At 36.9% G+C, this 21772-nt stretch overlaps 1 protein-coding gene across 1 annotated transcript in view; it reads right to left on the bottom strand.

The window, feature by feature from the left end:
* The window catches only part of RNF19A (ring finger protein 19A, RBR E3 ubiquitin protein ligase), a 57142-nt gene extending 35749 nt beyond the window's left edge, over nucleotides 1-21393 (bottom strand). The window contains exons 1-3 of the mRNA XM_026066726.1: nucleotides 20877-21393; nucleotides 20620-20774; nucleotides 20149-20305 (exon numbers count right to left, since the gene is read on the bottom strand). The gene's annotated coding sequence lies outside the window, so the exon portion shown is untranslated. The remainder of the gene's footprint in view (nucleotides 1-20148; nucleotides 20306-20619; nucleotides 20775-20876) is intronic.
* Nucleotides 21394-21772: the final 379 nt, after the last annotated feature.

Below are 21772 nucleotides of genomic sequence, written 5' to 3'. Positions count from 1 at the left end.
TGTATTCGCTAATCATTCCTGACAGGGGAGGAAGAGGGGGGAAGGAAGGGGAATAGTGGGGTGTTTGGGGGGTGCCAGGGATTAAAAAAAAGAAAATCCAACTAAAAAACTAAAGTTTCAGAAAAGAAACATTACCATCAGCTTCTTTCTTCAGGCAGTACAGAACTTCCTACTGCAAAGCTGAAGCACGTCTGTGCAAGGGAGAGTTTTTCCAGACCCTGCTCTATAACGCAGGACAAACTTCCACAGAACAAATAAATATCCTTGCCTTGATGACTGTTCTGTATGCTTGATTCAAAATGTACTTCTCTAACCTTGTTATACTGCAACATGCATGTGGTTTCCTTGCTACAACTAGCATGAGACAAAAATGAATCATATGGTGTAACAGTGCCAATACGGGGAATAACACTGGCCCGTATTGTTGTCACTGAGGAACGAAAGTCCCTTGTAAGAGTTGTGCTGCTCATCTGTTTCCACTGTGCAAAGAAAGAGTTAATTAACTTTATTTTCCAGCGACTCTGAAGTTTAATAACCACCTGAAAAATAAGGCATATAATATATCAAAAAAGTTTTAGTAGTCTATAATTAAGACATTTTAATCAGACCCTTTTAAGTTAGGCAAATTGTTAAAGTACCAATTTTTATGATTTGACAGTTATTTAGAAGCTTCAAGTCTGTCTCGATTCAAACAATAGCTACTTCAGCAAATTAGTTTTCCTTTGCAAAAACTGCAATTTTTATGTGCTTCCGCTATATTAACTCTGTTTTCAGTAAGGAGGATTTATGGACTATAATAAATTACTCAACTCTGTATTTAAAAAAAAACAACAACTGTGTAACTGAAAAATTATTCAGAAATTAATTCTGAAGTTCTCTTATTTTTGGCTGCTCTTTCTCTCCTTTTTCCTCAAGTCTTTTCTGTGCTTTGCCTGCTCCCATCATTTAAAAAAAGATCACGACTAGCAAAATAAGGTATTCATGATAATCTCCTTCCTGTCCTTATTTCTCTCACCTTTTTAATTTGTAATTTGCAATCTCATTGTTTAGCACTTCTCATCCTCAAGCTAGTCCACTGATTGAAAACATTCAACTATTAGGTATTTTCAAGGGACACGCACAATTCCTCACTCTTTAAAATTGGATACAACTATAGAAGTATTTTGTTACAAACTTATAGCCAGTATTATAAATGAATCCTCCTTAGAAGGACAAAGCTGTCATTATCATCTACCAAAGAAAGATCACGTCGTAGCTATGAAAGTTTTGTAATTGAGAGATCCGTGCACTGGAATTTAAGCATGAAAAAAGCCCAAGATACATTCAAAAAGTATTTTAAAACCAAAATAGGTAGAGAGTATGAATAATAAATGCAAATAAACTAGAATAACGATCTGCCAAGTCAACACTGATGTCACAACACTACATCCAAAACCAAATTGTTTTGTCTCACATTACCAGACTTAACCATTATCTATTAATACTAGCAAGCTTCAACTCCAACTGAAGYGTATGCTGCTTGAAGCCTTTTTAAACTGCTGCTGGTCAGGCTGACATTGTTCCATACTAGGAAGATAACAACAGTTGCATTTAAAAACATACCTCCTTTAAATTTACGTTTTGATACAATTTGAATAGTTTAGATACGCCCACACTTTCCCCTTAGAGTTTGGAGCAGCTTCAGCTACATTTGTGGCTTTTCAATGGAACAGAAAAGATTTTGTGTCAGAAATGACTAGTAGAGGAATATTTAACACTGCACAACTGAGTGCTCAAAAATTAAGGATGCCAGAATGCAAGTTGCCCATAAAACTCAAATTCAGCATCCCCCCTCTCCATCCATTCATGTTGTGCTACAATGCATCAACTACACAATCAAATCCTTGTTCAATCTCAGCAAGTAGGAAGGCTGGATAGGCATATCTGACCCTTGCCACCACTTCTGGAGACATCAGGAAGTATCCTTTCCTGTGTCTGCAACGGAAAATTGACCAACAGTGTTGCTGTAAGTAGATGTATAGGTTAAGCTGGGCTTCCTAACCCAAGCAGATGACTGCTTGCTACAAGGAGAAGGTGCAAGTGCAACACCTGGTAGATGAACTCTGGTAAGAGAAGATGAAAGAGCTGTGCTGTCTCGATGCTAGTTAGTGCTCTAGCAGCCATTTTCCAGATCTTCCAGGAAAAAGGGCATTGAGTCAGACAGAAGTATCCTAAAGGCTCAATCTGGCTTCTGAACTTCCTGTAGGACTGCAGAGACATACTGATTCTTCTGAAGCTGGCCTCATGACATGCATGGCTATTTCTCATTTCCTTACCATTAAATGAGGCCCCATACCTCATGTACTGTACATTTCCCATTTCACAACATACAAAGCTGCATTCACAAATATCACCCAAGTCCGTAAGACATTTTTACCAGACTTATGGCTTCAAAAGCATTAACAAACCAATCTTTAAAGTACTTGGGTGAAATCTGCATAGTATTTTTGCGGTGGAAGATTATTTCTCCCAATTTACAAAATGGAAAACAGATATTAAGGCCAAAACTGCCACCTGAAATAGGATTAAGACACTGCAGGCTGCTGAAGTTGTAAGACTGTTCTATGTCTTTATAGGATTCTGTACATTCAAAGCTTATGCTGAGCATTTACAGCTACAACTATCTGCAAATCAACTTCTGGATGTCTTAAGATGGACATATAGGAAAACAACTAAGTAGTCTGAGGGCCCTGTCCAACACCACACACTACAGATGTACAGATGAGGCTACCACAGACTCCTCATTCTAGTGTGGCCTAGCTGAAGTTTTATCTTGATACTCTCCAAAAAACATAGCTGTTACCTATAATGTTTCAAATGTCAACAAGAATTTTTTCTGTGCTTAGGGCATGAATACGTTCTCTTATATAAATTTTATATGATTTAGTAACATGTGGGCACTGGATGGGAAGACCAATCTAGCATTAGCTAGATTTAGTTTCTTTTTGAGATTTCTATCCCCATATCAGATTTGATTAATACTGGCCAATGTATTTCTAAGGAGGAAAGCAAACCTAGAAGAATACCTTCCCTCAAAGCAGCTACAGCCTGCTGCAGTGCTTCTCACACCAGGGGCCGTGGAATACAGCGGAGAGGAGCAGCACAGGAAGCTCTGCAGTAAATCCACGCTCACACAACAGCAGAGAGCAGTGGCTTAGAGGGCTATCCAGGGCTTAGCTCCACTTAGCCTTCCCATCCCTCATTACCCAGGAACCAAACCCACATGACACCCCACGCTGGCCAATACTTAGCAGGGGGTTAAGGATAACACCTGTGAACAGTCCCTTCTTTTCTTCTATTCATTTTCCTCTACAGATCCTCAGGTTTGAGCGACACAAAATACTCATATAGCAGGATGGTACCAATAATGGGAAACAGGGGGAAGCTATCAGAAATAGTGAAATTTGACCTAAAAGAAGAATTTCTGTTTGAGTAGTTTCAGCCTTTTCATCACCCTCACTTCCTCCATCCTGGCATGCTACCTTTTCTTCCTACCCCTCCTCATGGCATACTCTTACCCCTTTTCCATCTCCCTCCTCTGTTGCCTGTACTCATCACCTTTTCCTGTACCTCCTGTGAACTGGAGTTAGGCAGTTCCCACTTTCTCCTCAAGGCTCTCAAACTGACAAGGAAGCAAGAGCAGAGAAGGCAATTTCCCCTCACTTGGGGCGCTCATCACTGACTTGATGTCTGGAAGCTGGGAGAAGCAACTTAAGTATCTGACCAATTTCTACACTGGCCGAAACAGGCTGGTTGCATGTGAAATATTCAGGAATTTAAATACCACACCAATTGCTCTCTAAATAAAATGCTCAGAACAAATTTTCCAGAATTTGTCATTCTTCAGAAATTTTCACAGGGACAAAATAAAGGTGGAGCAAGGCTTCTGCTTAAGCAGAAGCAAAAAAACCCCCAAAACCCAGACATCCACCCCAGCTCTGAAACACTGGCATTACTGCTTCACCAGAGCAGCTGCAAGGAGTGTTTTGTTTGGTTTTTTTTTTAAAGAAAAGAAACATTTTCCTCTATGTTCTCAGAAACACCTTTTAAGTATCCAGATTGAGGCACAACACAATATAAATGTTTCAGCCCAATTAAAGTTTGAATCAAAAACCTAAAAATCTGGTTTTATAATGCAAAATATTAAACACTTAATCATAGGATTTACTGTCAGTTCCAAATATTGCATACATGTATAGACGTACTCTCCTAACAATATGAACTCTTTATTGCTCGCTTGATGATAACAGCCCCAGTCAAAACAAAGCTCTAGCAAGACCATTTCCACTATATTATGCAGTGGGCGTACACATAAGAGTGTCTTTCCTTATATAATTTATTACGTTCTAAAAACAAAGCACTAAGGAAGCATCATTCTTACTTTACAGATAGGGATTGAGGCAGAGAAATAACGTGACTTGCCAAACTCTCACACAGTCAGAGTGTAACACCGGCAGACTACGGACAGAAGAGAACGTGTCTCATCTCACAGTCAGGGTGGCCTGGGATCACAGAAACTGTCAGCCTCCGACATCTGAGCTAATGACCACTAAGTATTAAGCCACAATAACTTCACAACTGGCGTTCATGCACCTGTGCTCTAAGATACTTAAAACACCAGTCCGGTGTCTCATCACTGACTATCTTTAATGGACATTTATAAATCCCACTGCCATCTGGAGCAGAAATAAAGCATGTTTTTTCTTCCCTCATATATATCTCAATAGTCTCTCAAATATCCAGACTTTGCAAGCAGAAAATGATTATGTTCTTCCTTTTCATATTTTACAGTATGATGTCCTCCATATAACTGACATCACTGAAGAAAGAGCCCTGAAGTTTTTCTTTGCTAAGCAAAAGATATGGTCTCTAATGGTAGCCTGGGGGCTTAATGTCATTCAAGATTACATGTCTTTCCCATCCTCAAAGGAACCATGTATCTAAAAGGCAAGTATCTTGATGAAAAAGAAAACAAAAATAATCCCACAGTATTTAATGAAATTTGCAGTACTAGCTTCATAAGCTATAACAGAAAAAGGTCGATACTTTTAGATGAAGATTTCTATAGTTAAGCATCTAAGATAACCTAATATACACAAAGAAATGCTCACTATAGAAAGAATTAAAAATAGGACATCTTGCTTTTGCTTCTCTGAAGTGATCTTCTTTAACAGAGAAATAAAGATGAACAAGCCTGCTATACTACTACTCAAGCTACTTCTGAAAGAGTAGTTTGAAAAGGGTTTAAATACTAGAATAATGTAACCCCAAATTTATTTAAAAAGCCATTTAAGCAATTGCTTCAACTGATTATGTTTTGTAAAAGGAACTGCAAACTTCAAGCTGCCTTCGAAGCCATAAATTTGTGAGCTATGGCATGGACTACAACGTCATTGAAAATGTCCTGATGGAAGTGTACCTTTTCTAGGCATTTTCTTGAAAGGAATGCAATTTAGCTTTTATGTAAGAAATACTCTTTTGTCACACCTTTAATATATACTGTATTAAAAACAAAATGCATATTTTACTCAAGCATCATAAACCTTATAAAAATATATGTATCAAAATATTACAATTCTAACACATTTCAAGATATCAGTAACCACTAAGAAAACAGTCTGTCATTTGACTAATCACCTACATGCCTCACTACCCCCAAACTTCACAGGAACACAGGAACCGTTATACCRAATTACACTGGGGTCCAGGATCCTGTCTTCAAGACTCGATAGCGAGGATGAAGGATGCAAGCAACCTCTCACTGGGCCCACCCCCTAAACATGAACTCCTGACAGACTACTTTCAAATCTAGAAAGCTCATCTCCCTGCCAGTATGCACCACTAATTTCTATTGTAACTTTCTACATTGCTATCCATATAAATTTCAAATATCTGTCAAGATAGACACAGACTCTGTCTGTGAGTCCTCAAGAAATTCTATGGCAATGGGTTCAACAGTAATCAAGCATGGTTTGAAGCATTTTACCCCTTTAAAATACGTAATTTGCCACAAATTTTACTGAGTATCACCTGGTTCTTACATTATGATCCAAGGAGAACAGCAGTTTTAACTTGTCCTTATCCTTCTCCCATCTGAACAGGACTGCCAGCTGTAAAGAGCTGAGACCTGGGGAGCAATGGGGTTGGCAGGGGAAGGAAATGCACCAGGGATTTGTTCCAGAAAGCAAATGCACGAGCAATGCCTGAGACAGGGAAGAACTGTATAAATCTTTTCAGTTACACACAGCCACTTGCAATACAATAAATTACGTATTTTCTCAATTTACAAAAGAACAGTTGAAGGATACTTGTTTCTGCTTTTGTCAGTACATCAGCAGAAAAACAGGAAATGAATCAGACTGAAATAATAAACCTTGAAAAGAAACACCATGAAATTTTTTGGTCTTACATAAGATTTTTTTTTAAAGTGACAGAAACTGCAACAGACAAATTGACCTATCATATCACAATTTTAATAGATAACAGTGTAACTAACAGATTGCTCAGAAAAGGAAAACAAATTAGGGTTTTCTTTGTTACCATGGTGGATCACAGGTCTCCTCCACAGTCCTTCTGATGTAGGACATTTTCAGGTGGAAATTGAATAAATGAAACATAAGTGACCCTTATATAAGTGTACTGACTTACAGAACACTAGCCAAGGTAGGAAGAGATATGTGGGCTTCCAAATAAACATCAGTGCCAAAGCAGAGTGAATCCTCTTTTTCTTTCTCTTTTTCTTTCCAGCTTTGCCACAGAATAGGCTTTATGCAAAACAGCTCTGGGCCTCCGTTTCACAGATACGCTGTCGATATTATACTTGCATTCCACTAAGACTTCCTCCATTTATTTTTGTGGTCAGCTTTCTTTTGGATGAAATCTTGCCATTGCAATGCAAATTAAAACACTAAGAACTACCTACTTAAGGAGTTACTGCTGTAATAGACTTTGCACATACACTTTGAATATATCCTATTTGAATAAATTATCACAATGAAAAGCCTAGATGATGTTCAGGTTGTTTCTCTCCACCATCAAATGAAGAGAGTAAACTTGACTAATTTGATCATAAAGCAGCATCCAGAATCCAATCTATTTAATTATTTACGTATCAGAAACTAAACTAATAATATTATGTTTTGAAATACATCCAGCAAGTTCATACTCACTGTTTGTAATGTCCTAATTCTTTAACAATAAATGTTATAAAAAATAACACAGAAACCTACAAGGAACAGAACAAAATTCCTCAAATGGCACTATGTTCTGTATATGTATAGTAACAGCAAGCAATCTCAATGGCTGAAGAACACTATAGTTCCGTATGATAGATGCCTAATGGCAACAGCCACCAAGTACTGTCATTCTCTATCACTGTTCTAAATCCTAAAGGATCTTTTTTTCTACAATTGACAAACACTAGCATTTTCTTATATGTGGAGATTAGCAAGTTTTTAGTTTTATTTTTAAAGAAAATTTTACTATTATTGCTACAAATGCCAGAGACAACCCTGCCAAGAGAATAAAGTAGATTTTGATTCTCCTCTGGTAAACTATTCTATTTAATTTGTAAAGCTATACCTGCACAGTATAAAATACAATTAAGACAACTAGGGTTACAAAAGCAGGAAAATAGGATATAATTTTTCCTGAACTTTTATTACTGGCAATGCATTGAAAGGAAAGAAATTAGCTAGATTCTTGGACATCAGTTGAGCTCTCAGGACCTTAAATTAAAAGAGGGAAAACCAAGCATAATTGATAACCTAAGTATTACACCTATGATATGCTTCTTTAACCATTTTTAAGAGAAAAGCATGGCTTTTAACTTTTTCATATACAAAATGAGTAATTTCTATTCATGCCCCTATCCTGACTTCAATTTATCATCATTTTTCCTAAACCTATAAGTAAATCAAACTCTTTCTGAAGAATTTAATTGGTTCCCAACTATCACATGAACGTAGCCCCAGTTTATTGCTCTCTTCAAAAAGCTAAGTAATGGCTGGGTCCTCTCTTTCTCACAAATGTTTTAAACCCCATTCCTCTGACTGCCTTTTTCATGCTCCCACCCCATACTTGTCCTCAATATATTCTCTCATACTTCCTTCTTTCGAAATAATGCTTATGTCTATACATCTATTCATTTATGTTTCCAAAACCGCTAACCAGAATGTTCAGGAATGAATAAAAGGTCCTTCAACGAATGTCATGAAATAAGTTACAATGGTGACAAGAACAAATACTAAGCAAGTTCTGAAGTCACTTTCCACGCGATGCATAATCATATCATCCATGAGCACCATTCCTGCCGGCTTCCCCTCCCCTTAAAAAGGAGTCACACACATACAAAAAAAAGCGTAGAAAAAATTGCAATAGAGAAGCCAAATCTTCAAGAAAATGTCTTTCCACAAAAAATTAAAATGACAGTCAACAGTTGAAGTCTTTTAACTCGGGATGTCACAGGACATGCTGACAGCTGTCCAATTGCACAGACAGAGGAAGAAGAGAGCCAGACTACAGCCCCCTGCTAGATACCATAATAACAACTTGAATTTCAACTCTGGACTAAAATTGTTCAAAGTAAAGGTCAATTTCTTAGGAGAACTTCACAGAAGATTTTTTCCCCCTCAATCAAAAATAGTCTGCAGGGAGGAAAAAAAAAAAAACCTACACAACTGTCCCCTGACCAGGTACAGCTTCCCTTTTAACACTAAGTTCCACAGCAAAACACCACCATATTTTTTTCTTCTCTGTGAAGCATTATTAACCTTGCAATAAAATCCCCTTGGAGCTTGCTGGATGTCTCTCAGCTGAAACTGATACTTGTTTTAGTGATTTAATCCCCAGCTGCAAAGTTTTCACTGGCCACCTGCAGGGGTCAGAAATGAAGGTGCCTTCTTAGCCCAATGCATTTCAGAGTTTGGGTTTGTTTGTTTGTTTGTTTGTTTGTTTTTAATTACTTTTTTTGTTTCCAATTTAAAGGAGGAAGGGAAATTTACCTTCCTCTCAGGTATTAGAGATTGGCTACAACTAAAAATAGGATATAGCAGGAGTATACTGATACTCTTCAAGTTACTAAGATTTCTTAGATACCTAGCCAGCATGTATAGCTCATGTCTCCAGGGTTAAACCAATTACCATAAGTCAGCTCAGAAATGAATTAATTTTATTCCAAATCTCATTTTTCTCATTATTTTAAATATATAATTAGCTATAAACTGCAGTTTGCTACCACAGCCAGCAAGAGTAAAGTTTTTAAACTGATGCCCTGAATGTCTGATCCTCCAGTAATTCAAAGTTATGCCTTTTTAAAAGAATGTTAGCATACAATTTCTGAGAGGAATGCAAGCTCTCTCAAATCTAAAGCAAGTTTGTTAAGAAGTTAAACAATATATAACCTTGCAGTTCAAATATTATGGCCATATAAAAGAAAGATACATTAGTATTTCAATTTTCTAACAAATATTCTTTTCTTAAAAAAAAAATGCCTTCACAAAATACCAAATATAGGATGGAAAGCAATGTACTTTATTAATATGCAAGTATACTAACCTAAATAAGTTCGTGAAGAAAAGCTTCCTTAAAAAAGAATTAAAGTAAATTTATTCTAATAAAATGCTTATCTACATGCTTATCTAGCTGTGACAGGCATGTTTTTCAATAATTTAATGATTTGATGTTATTATAACAACTTATTTAGTGATTAAAATCATTATTTTTATTAATATTTATAATTAAAATTATTTAATATTAATATTATGGCCATGATGAAAAGTAAGAGGAAATCAGATCAATTACTGTGATAAAGAGAGCATTTTGCATATAAAATATAGTCCTTGTATTCATATTAATTCACACCAGGTCTGGCTTTTCAATAAGAATTAAGTATTTCACTAATCACAGACTTGGAAAATGTTTCTCTGAACCTATCAATAATCTGCTGGGAAATAGAGGTGAACTGGAAGAAGCTGTAGAAACAGCATTATTTCCAAAAAGATAGCTGTAAGCAGCATATGCATAAATAATTATTAATATTATATACAGCATTAGAAGAGCATACTTCAATAAAAAGTTCTGATAACAGGCCTGAGCAAAAAAGGCATCAAGTTTTTGAAAATGCTAAACATACACTTACAAGCAAAGCAAAAGTACATACATTCAGCATCTTAAGAGGGTAGGGGAAAAGCAGTCCTTACAAATCAGACTTGCAAAAGAACTGAACTGCTGAAGAAATCTGAACAAAGCAACAGATTTTCAGGAGTGTTCAGTACTTGAGTTATTACAAGAATAATGAAAACAACTGTGTGTCTAACACTTTTGGACATTTGATCTGTTTGTGTATATATAAGCTTATTTCAAGACCAAATATCTGCAGACATCCTAATTAAGCAGCCTTTGCCAGTAAAAACTATTACATTATAATCATATTACTTGAGTATTGTTCTGGTTAAGGAGAGCATGAGAGCAGATGATATCTAGTTTATTTCTGGGATACTCTAGGTAAGGAAGGAGTCATTGAAGAAGAAGAAACACTGTTCTGCGGCATCAATGCAGAAAAATTTTGCTGTACTGCCTCTTCTCAACAAGGGAGTTCATCTCCAAGGACGAACCCTTTTCTTTTTACATCATCATAACTTAAGATATGCAACAGATGAGAATAAAACCAGCCAAGCATTTTCAACACTAATTTGAGATGTCCTATACTAGTAATTCTTTTCTTATAAAAGATCCAAGATGAAAATTCCAGTAGATTTATACACATAGGAAAAAAGAAGTAACAAGGTAAGGTATGATTATTTTTTATTCATTTCAAAAAGGAAAGCGAAGTTATTTCACTTCTGAAGGAAGTTCTTTGAAGTCAGGAGCTTCACTGTTTATTTGAAACCATTTATTTCCTCCTACAGTTCCAAAGAAAATAGCTACGCAAATACATTAGAGGAAGCAGGTGTATAATTCCACTTAAAAGCTATTTAACTTTGTTAAAAAGGAACTTAGATTGTTGGCACATGGGATCTTTCAAACATTTAAGTTACTTGCTACAGCATATACTGTAATATTTGTCTTACTAATTCACAAAACGAAAGCTACCATATGGTATTCCACAGAATTAGCAAGTGCTGCTCTATGGCCCAAAATAGAAAATTAAATGGTTATAGTGCCAGGAAAAGGTTGATGTCACTTTAAGTTGTAGATATATAGGGAAAATTCTCAACATCGTTACAATTAAATGGTGAAATAGTTAGGCACATGACAGTTTAAAAGTTATATGGAAACGAAATTTTAAGTTAGATTGCAGTAGTTAAAAGCTTAAAAGGTGTGAATTAGAGAAACAGAGAGAGTTGTTCACTCTGTCTCAGCAGTGGGTTACCCACCCCACAGCAGAAATTCATAACAGGGTCACCTTGCCCCCTTCAGAACAAAGTCAGGTATTTAGTTTAAACTTCCTATGAGGTGTATTGAAGCTAAATCTCCAGATGTGAATGAAAGCAAGGGTATTCATTTGATTATATTGATGGCTGTAGGTTGATAAAATCCAAGAGAAAGACGGTAATGAACAGGACCAGTTAACAGATTTAGCATTTTAAACCACTGAGGCCCTTACGACAGCAGCTAAGCTCCCAAACTAGCATGCTACACCATTCTGCAGGACTAACCCCCCAAAAGCCTCATTCTACAAGCCACATATATGAGCAGCACATGGAGGAGTACGGCAGTGCTACAAAAGGCAGCAGCAGGCTTAAAGCAAGGATGGATATAGCATCTCATGGTTAAACAGCAGATGCTGTTATGGGGGAAGGGAATGTAAGCAGACAGTCAGATTAAGTCAATTTGGAAAAATATAACCATGCTGCTGAAAACAGAAACCAAAGAGTAATAAGAAGTTAAATGCATTGTGACTCACCTCATTTTTACAGTTTAATACATCTTTTATTGTAAAAGATAATGATTTCTTGTTGTAAGATTGGTAGCTCTATTATTAATATTGGCTGACACTTCCCATTACAATATCCTATTTCCAAGTCTGTTTAGAATCTTCTCAAGCATAACTGGGCTGAAAAGTTACACACGAAGAATCTTCTTCAGATCTCTTATTATTTCAACCAAAACACTTCAACCAATTCCAAAAAAAGAGCACTTGAAGGAAAAGAGTATCTTAGAATAGAAAATAAATCCAAAACTGACTATACTTTCTCTGGAAAGCTTTCGCACTAGCATGCTTTGAGACTGGGATTTCATTCTGACCACTGCATCAAGGATGCACAGTTTGTCAGTGTTGTGACAATGTCAACACAGTCACGCTTACAAGTTTTGGGGAACAGAAGAGAAGATGCACAATTTCCAGCTTACAGGATGTATTTTAGCTGCTAAAACATCTATTGAATGTGATCCAGTCTGGCATTGAACAGGATCTTTCTTTCATTTTCAGGTGCACAATATGCTGAGTTGAAGTACCAGAAAATAAAGGAAGCTGTTTTATGCTTCCCAACATCCCATTACTGGGTAACAGCGTTATAGAAGGTATTTGGACCTAATGCAGAGGGGACAGGATTAAACTCATGGAAAAGAAGGAAATAAAAAAACAGAGTAGATTAAACAAGAGTGGATATAGTCCAAACATGCATAGACAAGGTTCTGAGCAACCTGACCTAACATTAGCCCTGGCTCTGAGCATGGGGCTTGGACAAGATGCCCTCCAAACATCCCTCTCAACTTGAATCATGCTGCAATTTTAACGGTGGAAGTGGTGGCTGCCAGGAGTGCAAACAGAGTTAGCACTGAACAGGGCTAGGATGACTCAACTGAGACTCTAAAGAGCGCCAGAGAGAAAAAAATACAAGAACAACGAGGATCACAGAGTGATGAGACTGACAGGAGTTGTTCAGGGAAAGAATCTGGAAACCCGTAGCACAAGTACTAGAAACAACAAATCTCATGAAAATCCCAGTGAAGCAGGAGAACTGACTGGCTGGTCTCAAACACTAGACGAAAATGAGCTAACAAGCACAGGGTGAAAATAATGTAAGGAGACACTACGAAGTAGTAGAACTGGGCAAGCTGGGAGAGGGAGCATCTCTGAATGGCAGGAAAGACGGACAGAGATCAAATCAGGAACTCAAAAGGCTAAGAATTTAGATTGGCTGGAGTATCTTCCTAACACAAATCATAACCAACTAAATGGGATAAGAATTGCATAAAGTAGTGTAGGTAGGCAGAAAGTAAAAGGTGTATTGCCGGGGGTGGGGGGAGGCAATGAAAGTCTTGGACAGTCAGAACATGCATTTCTCTAGGCCTTGTCCTCCACAGTCTGCAGATATCCGCAAAACCCTTTGCGCAAGCACATAGATCATACTATCTAGGGCTGATCCTTATAAAGCATGACAGAGTATTATTAGATACTACTAGCTCAAATAGCAGAGGTCTGCCTAGTGAGTAGGTTCCAGACCTGTTTTGATTGCAATTATTATTTTTAACAACTAGGAAACAGCACCCAAACTACATTAAAATAACTTCATCAAGTAAACAGAATTAAGACCTGGAGTTTGGAAATGAGAGCTGAAGTATGCTATGACAGCTTAATTGCATGGCCATTATCCCTTTTCCCCTTGCAGAATCCTTGCCAGATTCACACTTACCAGGTTACTATTCAGTATTTTGGGTTTTTTCTCTCATTTGTCTCCTATCTTAAAAAAGAAAGAAAAAAGAGCACACTACGGAATATAATTCTACATTGAAAGCAGGAATTGATTTCCTCATACAACTTTGTAGAACACTGATCGTGTTAGAGTAATATTGCTAAAACAGTCAAATACCGTATTCATCACAGTGAAGTAAAATGCTTATTAAGCCTATTAATAGATATGATATTAAAGTATATGATTAAGGATGGAACTACTTATCAAGCTCAGGTGCCTGACCTGATACACATAAGAACTTAATTTCTTTCTGACTATGTTATACAGCAAATTACATGTTCAAAGACAAGCTTCCACTGACTTCAGGCCTGGTTGTGCCTGCTCACTGCTTTTGTAAGTCAGTTCCTACAGTATCAAGTGGATACACAAAAAACCTCAAGACATACCACTGACGTTAACCTATGAAAAGTTTTAGTTAGCTTCCCAAACATAACATATCAACCGTAAAGCAGAAAAAGGATAGAATACAGTATATACACTCAGGATTTAGATGCCTTCACCAAGCAAGAATAAAATCCTTTCAGTCTTCTGCTTTATTTGCATTACATCTCCGAACTTTTGTATAGGAAACAAYTGTCCTAGAGATAAAGCTTTATTACTGCCCAATCTAGACCAACTCCCCAATGGAAAGGGCAAAACAGTTCTGAAGAAAGCTTCTCTGAGGAAGAAAAAAGAACTACAGTTGTATTAAGGACTGTATTTTAATATAGGCACAAAAGGTAATCAAACTATGGTTGCTTCTTCAACCTTAATTCTGACATTTCCTAACATTTGAGGATTTGACCTGAAAGCCTTAAACGTCAATAAACTGCATGCAATGTCAGACTTGATTTCACGTTATTGTTATGAGTAACACTTCAGAAGAAGAGTGCAGACAGAGGTCAACTAATTGTTGCAGAAGCCATGCACACCTATTTCTAGTGCACTCATTAGCATGGTATCTGAGCAACAGCAAAGTTAGATTAAGCTACCAGCATCCTGAAGGCATTTTCCTTGTTCTCATGCCAGAAAATAAGACTGAATTCCTGCATTCTACACACTACTARAAGCCGAGCCATTCTTCACCTACAAAACCCACAGTTTTACAGAGTGTACATTAGAGAAGTTAAAGTCACTGCAAATATAAAGTTCTAACTTTAGACAATACTTGCTCAAAGCCATACTTCAATTAACTAGTTTGACTCGAGAGTCATACAACAACAAATGTAAATCAGATATCCCCCATCTTTGAAGGAAACCAAGTCACCAAAACAAGGTTTTGTCTGCATCACCGGATATTCCAAAACCACCCATATTCAGTCACAACCTTGTCTCCAGTAGTACCATACAACCAAAGCGTACATTTCAGAAGGGTTCAACTTTAATTGTGAGTAGTTCTAACTTGAAAAGGACTTCTCTTTACAGAGAGCTTCATACCTACATCACTTTGTTAGAGACAAAAGCATCCCCTATTGACACTTTCCATAAGATGTTGTATTTTGTTTACTATATTGCCAACCAGAAGCTCCCTTCTTTCATAGTTCTGAGTGGCTCCCTCACTGAATGATTTTTAGCACAATGAAACCATTCTTCTGTCTACTCTTAGAGGTGTATTCCCAGGCATTTCAGGAGGAACACCACCGTATCAAAATGCATGTTCCTTTATTATATCTACTTTTAACTACCAGAGATGAACAAAAACAAAGAGGACCTGTCCCATAAATGCTGCGTATTGTGGCTTCACATTAATTGTGCATATGCCATTTTCTCTAGAATGGCTTTAAAGGCATACAGTACAAAGGTCCTCACAGTTTGCGGGAGATGATTTAAGTTGAAGTTGTGGCTTAGAAATCATATGTTACCCTTAAAACAGAAAGGCAATATTATATGACCTTTCAGTTAACAAAAAAACATATGGATTAACTATACAGCCCTAAAAAGACACAGCAGCATATCACATCTCCAAAACAAAACAGAGAGAGAAAAAAAAAAAAGAATGGCAAGAATACTATTTCACTGTCTTCATATTTTATTCAAATGACACTTCTTGGTCTAGATCCAGCCATGATATTATGTTGATTAGGGCAAAGTGTAGGAGGTGGGAAGAAACTGTTTTATCACTGCTTACTCTGTTTTAGGGAAAAGGCTGCAACACTGCTGGGCAGGGCAAAACAGGATGCTTCTGTTTCTTAACTAATTCCCCCAGTAAACACCACCTCCTTTGCAAATCCTCAGTTCAACAACATAAGATAAACTTCTCTGACACATCACACACATTATCCACTAACTAAATTAATACCGAAAACAAGGGAGCTTGTTGTTCCTTTCCCAGACAGGCAGGCAGCATGTAATCCCAATAATCCAAATTCTTGCAAGGCAGGATCTTTTTCTTTTTCATCCTTTGTTCTCTTTTCATTAGTTTGTTACTCCATTATCTAATTTACCTTGGAATCATCCTTTAATTGTTAATAGTGGAAAGACTCTGGATTCATCTGCTGAGCTTACAAGGCTCTCTTCTATTCTTACCCTGGCTGAATTTCTGCCCAGTGTCAGATCACAGAAGGCAAAGTCTACTTTTCTGCAACTACCTGCCACCACCACAGACAAAGTCTGAACAAGAGTTTGCTGCCACATAACGGGGAAAAAAAGCCAACAGCAAATAGGAACAGTAAGGGGAAGAAAGAAAGGGAAAAAGATTAACAAGTTGGGTAGGAAATACATTTGATCACTAGATACAAAAATCCCTCAGCCCAAATGGAGATGGTTTAAGACAGAAGCATTTTGAAATTATGGAAAATAACAAGCACAGCAGTGCTGCACTCTTCTCTGTGCTGTCCCACAGCTAAACCTGTGTTGGCTGGGGAACCTTATGTGCCAGGCAGGCAACAGCCTGCCTTCACAGCCTACGAAGGCTGCAGATCCCTTTGCTTAAAAAGGACCTAGAAGTTTGATATCCCCATCCCTGGCCCTGAGTAAAAGAGCTCCTGGTCTCCCATGAAGACATATTTAGCAGTGTCATATAAAGGAAAGACTGACTTTTATTATTTTTTTTTTTTAAAGATATGAAGTCAAACAAAAAGCAAGTATTAGATATAGCTTTACAGGTAAAATGAAACCGAGAAGGAGACTACTCTTCATCAGAAACTGAAGCAAGGGTTTCAACTCTGCAAAAAATAAGTAAGTTTAAAGACTATATTCTGTTAATATTTGATTTACGGTAAAGGAATACAAAGTCAGAGCACCTTCACTGGGACATATGGTGAAGAAATCTTTGTGATAAAAATTATTTTTCTAGTACACATAGATCAAAAGACAGTTTTTAATTTTGAACAGACTGTGTCACACAGCCACTTTTTTTCCACATTAATCAGCACATTAGATTGCTCAGTTTCTTAGTCGGCTTTATTCTTCAATTCCCTTGCCAACTGCGTGGTATAAATACAATCATTATCTATTCCCAGTCAAATGTTCTTCCATTATATGATTGAGGGACAGCTCTCTTCCCTACACAAAGGATTTTGATAGGAAGGAGAGAACCCAAACAGTACATTTTAACAACCATCCTCAGTCCGTATCTTCACTTATTACACAGAATTATCTTACAGATACTCAGTTACTGCTTCCGTAAAACATTCACTGTCAAGGTACAATTAGATTCTGATACAAAGAGCTGCAACACTGAATCTGGGTTGAGCATATGGCAACCAATTTCTCAGGTCCTAAGAAACACAAATCACTTGGAGAAAAAGTAGTCTTCAACAATCTGATTTAGACAGAGTAAAAGTCTTCCATTTCCTAAAAAAGGGTTTAAATGTTTCTTCCTGAGAATGAGTTTTGAATGATGATATTGCAGATCTGCCAAAATATCCCTCCCCTTATCCAGTTCAAGTTCTGTACACTATGAATTTTCAGCAAAGGAATTGCATGAATGACAAATTTAGGCATGGTACCACCAATACTCTTATTCTTCAGAATGCAACCATTATTAATCATTATGGTGCTAAGAAAGATTTTATTTGTCTGCAGAATCTAAGAGCAGACAGATAAATTAAAGTTATTATACATATAAACAAGGTGCAGCAACAATAGTGCTGTGGTGTTCACATATCAAATAAGCTACCCATACAGCACTGTGAAATCACTGTGAAATCCCCATGACTCAGCTAAAATCTTTAGTCCAGGACTTTCCACCTGAATTCCGCAGCATTCAGTAGATCCCTCTGAGGTCCTGGACCACTTTGCACTCCTTACAAACCATTTCCTGCAAACATATATGGTAAATTTGTTCCACCAGAAATCGCACACAGTGCACTAAGCAGTATAGTATAGGAACTGTCTTACATTTCCAGCATGCTGGACAATTTAGTTTTATGGAAATTATCTGATCATTAGCTGAGAAACTTAAAGTCGATACTCCTATTTATTGAGATTATGTAGCATCAATGACTCACAGTGAGAACAAAGCAACAAGATGCTTATTTCAAACAGTTTCTCCAGAGTAAGGTCTCTTGCTGAAGCTGCTCTTCAAGCAATAAACAGAACAATTGAAGGGCACAGCCGGGGGCTCCAGTTTGGAATAAGAGCTCTAATCTGCCTTAAGGGAGCAGCTAAAGGGCCTATGGAAAAGTGTTTAACAGTAATTTATCCCAACTATAAATGGCAACAGAACAGAATTGACAGAGTCCCACAATGACAGATTGTACTGAACAATAACAGGATACTTGCATTAACAGAGTTGTGCTCTACTTAGGAAGCAAAAAAGCAAGTAACTATACCAAACTGAATTGCTACAAACATTTATTTCTGCAAGGTGCCCTTCAAACATCTTGCTGAAGACATCATTAGGRGATATGCTGGCCTCTGAAGAGAGGAAGTTTTAATGCCTGAGGAAACACCTGTGTATATGCAATTTTTAATTAAGCTCATTTCATTAGATCTCTGTGCTAAGTTGCTTTAAGTTAAAGCAACTCTTATATCAGCTTTCTAGCCTGGTGTGATATCTAGATGTAAAGTGAACCTGTTGCAACTCGCCCTTCAGAAAAAAAACACTCTTCTAAAGCTATTTTCATCTTGCAAAAGGCAATTACAGTTGCAGTGTTCTGGCTACCTGCCCAGCAAGATACTACTAGTCATCCAACAGGTGACTGAGTTGAATCTACAGTTGATACATTTAAGAGTAGAAAAGCCTACTGTAGCCTTTCCTTCGAAAGTAAGTAATGGAAGCACTCCTATTTCTTCTTATTCCATAGATAAACCTAATGGTGAGGTCAAATCTTCTCTTAGAAGTGTGCCACAACTTCCATCAAAGTCAAGTAAAAGAATGAGTCAAGGCCCTCCTCACTTGCCTTAATGAGGAAAGACTTAACAGTGAAATCGCAAAGGACATCTTACAGCTCGGCTGTAGGGGTCTTCTTGCTTCTCTGAATTCTAGCTGATCCTCTGATATTCTACCACATTATGTCTTTCAAGAACTCAAAGACTATTCCTAAGTGGTATAGGCCATGCACACAACAAAAAAACTTGCAGTTGAAGCTTGTAATACGTTAGTTACATAAAACATCTATAGTTCTCTATAGATATCTTCCATTCCTCATTTTGGATCCTTCAGCCAGCATGAGAGTGTGCTACACTAATAGAAGAAAAGGAAAAGAAGAGCAAAGCCTGCCAAGAAAGGACCAGCAATCAAAATCAAGTTGCTACAGTGCCTGAGAATTGCCAGAAATGCACATGAAACAACTAGAGACCACTGAAAAAGACTATACCTTCTTATGACTCAGATGAGCAAAGACTCTTCCATTGATCTCATCAACTAAAAAATATCCTTACAAGAAAATCTGGGATGCTAAGGTGAATGTTAATTTACAGAATTTTGGACTAAATCTGTGAATCCCTAAATATCAGCAAGCGATCAAAGATCTTGCATAATAACTTACCACAAAATTTTTAAAAAGAAGATAAAAGTGCCAAAGTGCCTTTTGAAGTAACCTCTAAGTGAAAACTTAAGAAGACTGAAATTCTACTCTGAACAGCAAAAAACATAGGGAAGAATTGAGGGGAAATTTTTAGTTTATTTGGACTTTTTTCTAGTTAGAGCACAGCATATCTGAGTTCTGATCTATATATAACACAAAAAGGTTCTGACTTTTCCTTAAAAATCATTTCATTGCAGATTTTAAAACTACATTATTAAAAATGAACTATAATTAGACTAAATCATAGTCAAAATTTCTCGTTCAGAGAATCAAAAATAGAAGGAATTCCCCTCTTGACAAAAATTAGGAACATTATTAAAAAAAACAACTAACTATTTTCTAGGTACAGACACAGCCTCTTCCATAGTCTTGCTACAGCAAAAGAAAACAGACATTGCTGAAATTCAAGTCCAACATTATTAAAAATAACCAAATTTCAAAGGCTCAAAGTAACTTTTTACCTTCTTGGTGGAAATCTACCTCCATGTGCAATTCAGATGCATTTAGCAATATAATATCCAACATCATTCTTAGTATCTTGAAGTGTGTATACGCACTGATTCATTCAGCTACACATCTTCCATCAGTTAACAGAGAAGGGACAACGGAAACTTAGAGCTAAGACAAATGCAAAAAGAGAAAAATTGAAATTAACTTCCTCGTGGATAAGCCAGTGTTAGCATGAACATTTATACTACTACTGCAAAGAGTGTTCGCTGATGCTGAGAAAGAATCAGAGTGACTTGCAGCTCAGCTATAAATCAGACATCAGATCAAGTAGAGTGGCAACTAAATCGTGTATCCATTAACTTGTTTTAGTCAGATATTAAAATTTATTCTACTAGGCTGGTATGTGGCGTTTAAGACACAATTCAGAAAATAAATCACAAAGCTAATTATGGATGTTCAACTGTGGGCCAGAGTAAACTGACCCCATAATAGAGACCATGACCTTGGCTAAAGGCCATCAGAGGACAGCGGTGCAGAACAGTGTAGTTGCACTTCAGAGTTCAAAGACCCTTCTTAGCACTTTCAAAACAGGATTCAGAAGTTCTGTGAAAAGATTTAGGCCTCCTACTTTGTTTGCCTGAAAGGGAAAAAAAATACCTTTGTGAGGGACACTTTAGTGAGGAGCAAAAAATCCCAAGCAAACTGAAAAGAAAAAAAAAAGACTGGAAAAATCACCTACCCATTGAACAAATTTAGAGGGACAGATAACATTACAGCTCCTGAAGTTTGTTCTTGTCACTGGGAGTAGCAACAAAATGTTGTTCATGAATAAGAAAGCTTAGGCACATTTTCCATCACAAAAGGCTTTATGCAGCTACCACAAGAACTCAAGGATTTGTGTTCTTTCATAAACTGATAATAATCACATAAAGCAAGTCTTCCTAATGCACACATTACTGTTATCTGGGAATCCCATGGCTAAGGGAGTTTTAATGATTCATTTACTAATACAGAGATTAGGATTTGTACACATTATGAAGGTAAACAAATACATCTGTCAAGTATCTTCCTTCTTCCTGAACCTTTGCTGGCATAACTAATCGAAATCTGATGACTGCTCTAGATAAGAAACCTGCCATTTGGCTAGTAGATTTTGGAGAGGGTGAGAGAAGAAAACTACATCTACACAGATTTTTGACTCCCTCCTTTAGAATTAATGATCTGATGTCCTCAGCCTCAAAAATAGCTGACAACATGAAGAAAAAAAGTAGAATTCAGAATTTAGTTCACTTAAGAGATGACCAATAAACATTTTATCCAACAAGAACTTTATAAAGCAAAATTGAAACTGGCATAGTTCAATAAAAATGCATATGGGAAAGAGGTCTCATGTAAGCCTTTTTACTGAACTTGTTTTTAAGAGTAGCATTATTGCCATTATGCAAAAGAAAGTGAAATTTTCATTTCCTGGTCCAAAAAGGCCTAATTCACATTCAATTAAAGAAGTGTTTTCTCAGCTTTTGTGAACAGTTTTAAGAATGAACATTTAAGTGTTTACAGTTAAATAATGGTAAAATTTCAGGCAGTTGTTAAATGATACTAGACAGCCACTGTTTTTATACATGCAAGTGAATT

This window comes from Apteryx rowi, unplaced genomic scaffold (genome assembly GCF_003343035.1).
Source record: "Apteryx rowi isolate R43461 unplaced genomic scaffold, aptRow1 scaffold_247, whole genome shotgun sequence".
In the NCBI taxonomy this organism is placed as follows: domain Eukaryota; kingdom Metazoa; phylum Chordata; class Aves; order Apterygiformes; family Apterygidae; genus Apteryx; species Apteryx rowi.
The sequence above is the reverse complement of the archived record's forward strand: the minus strand, read 5'-3'. Positions and strand labels throughout refer to the sequence as shown.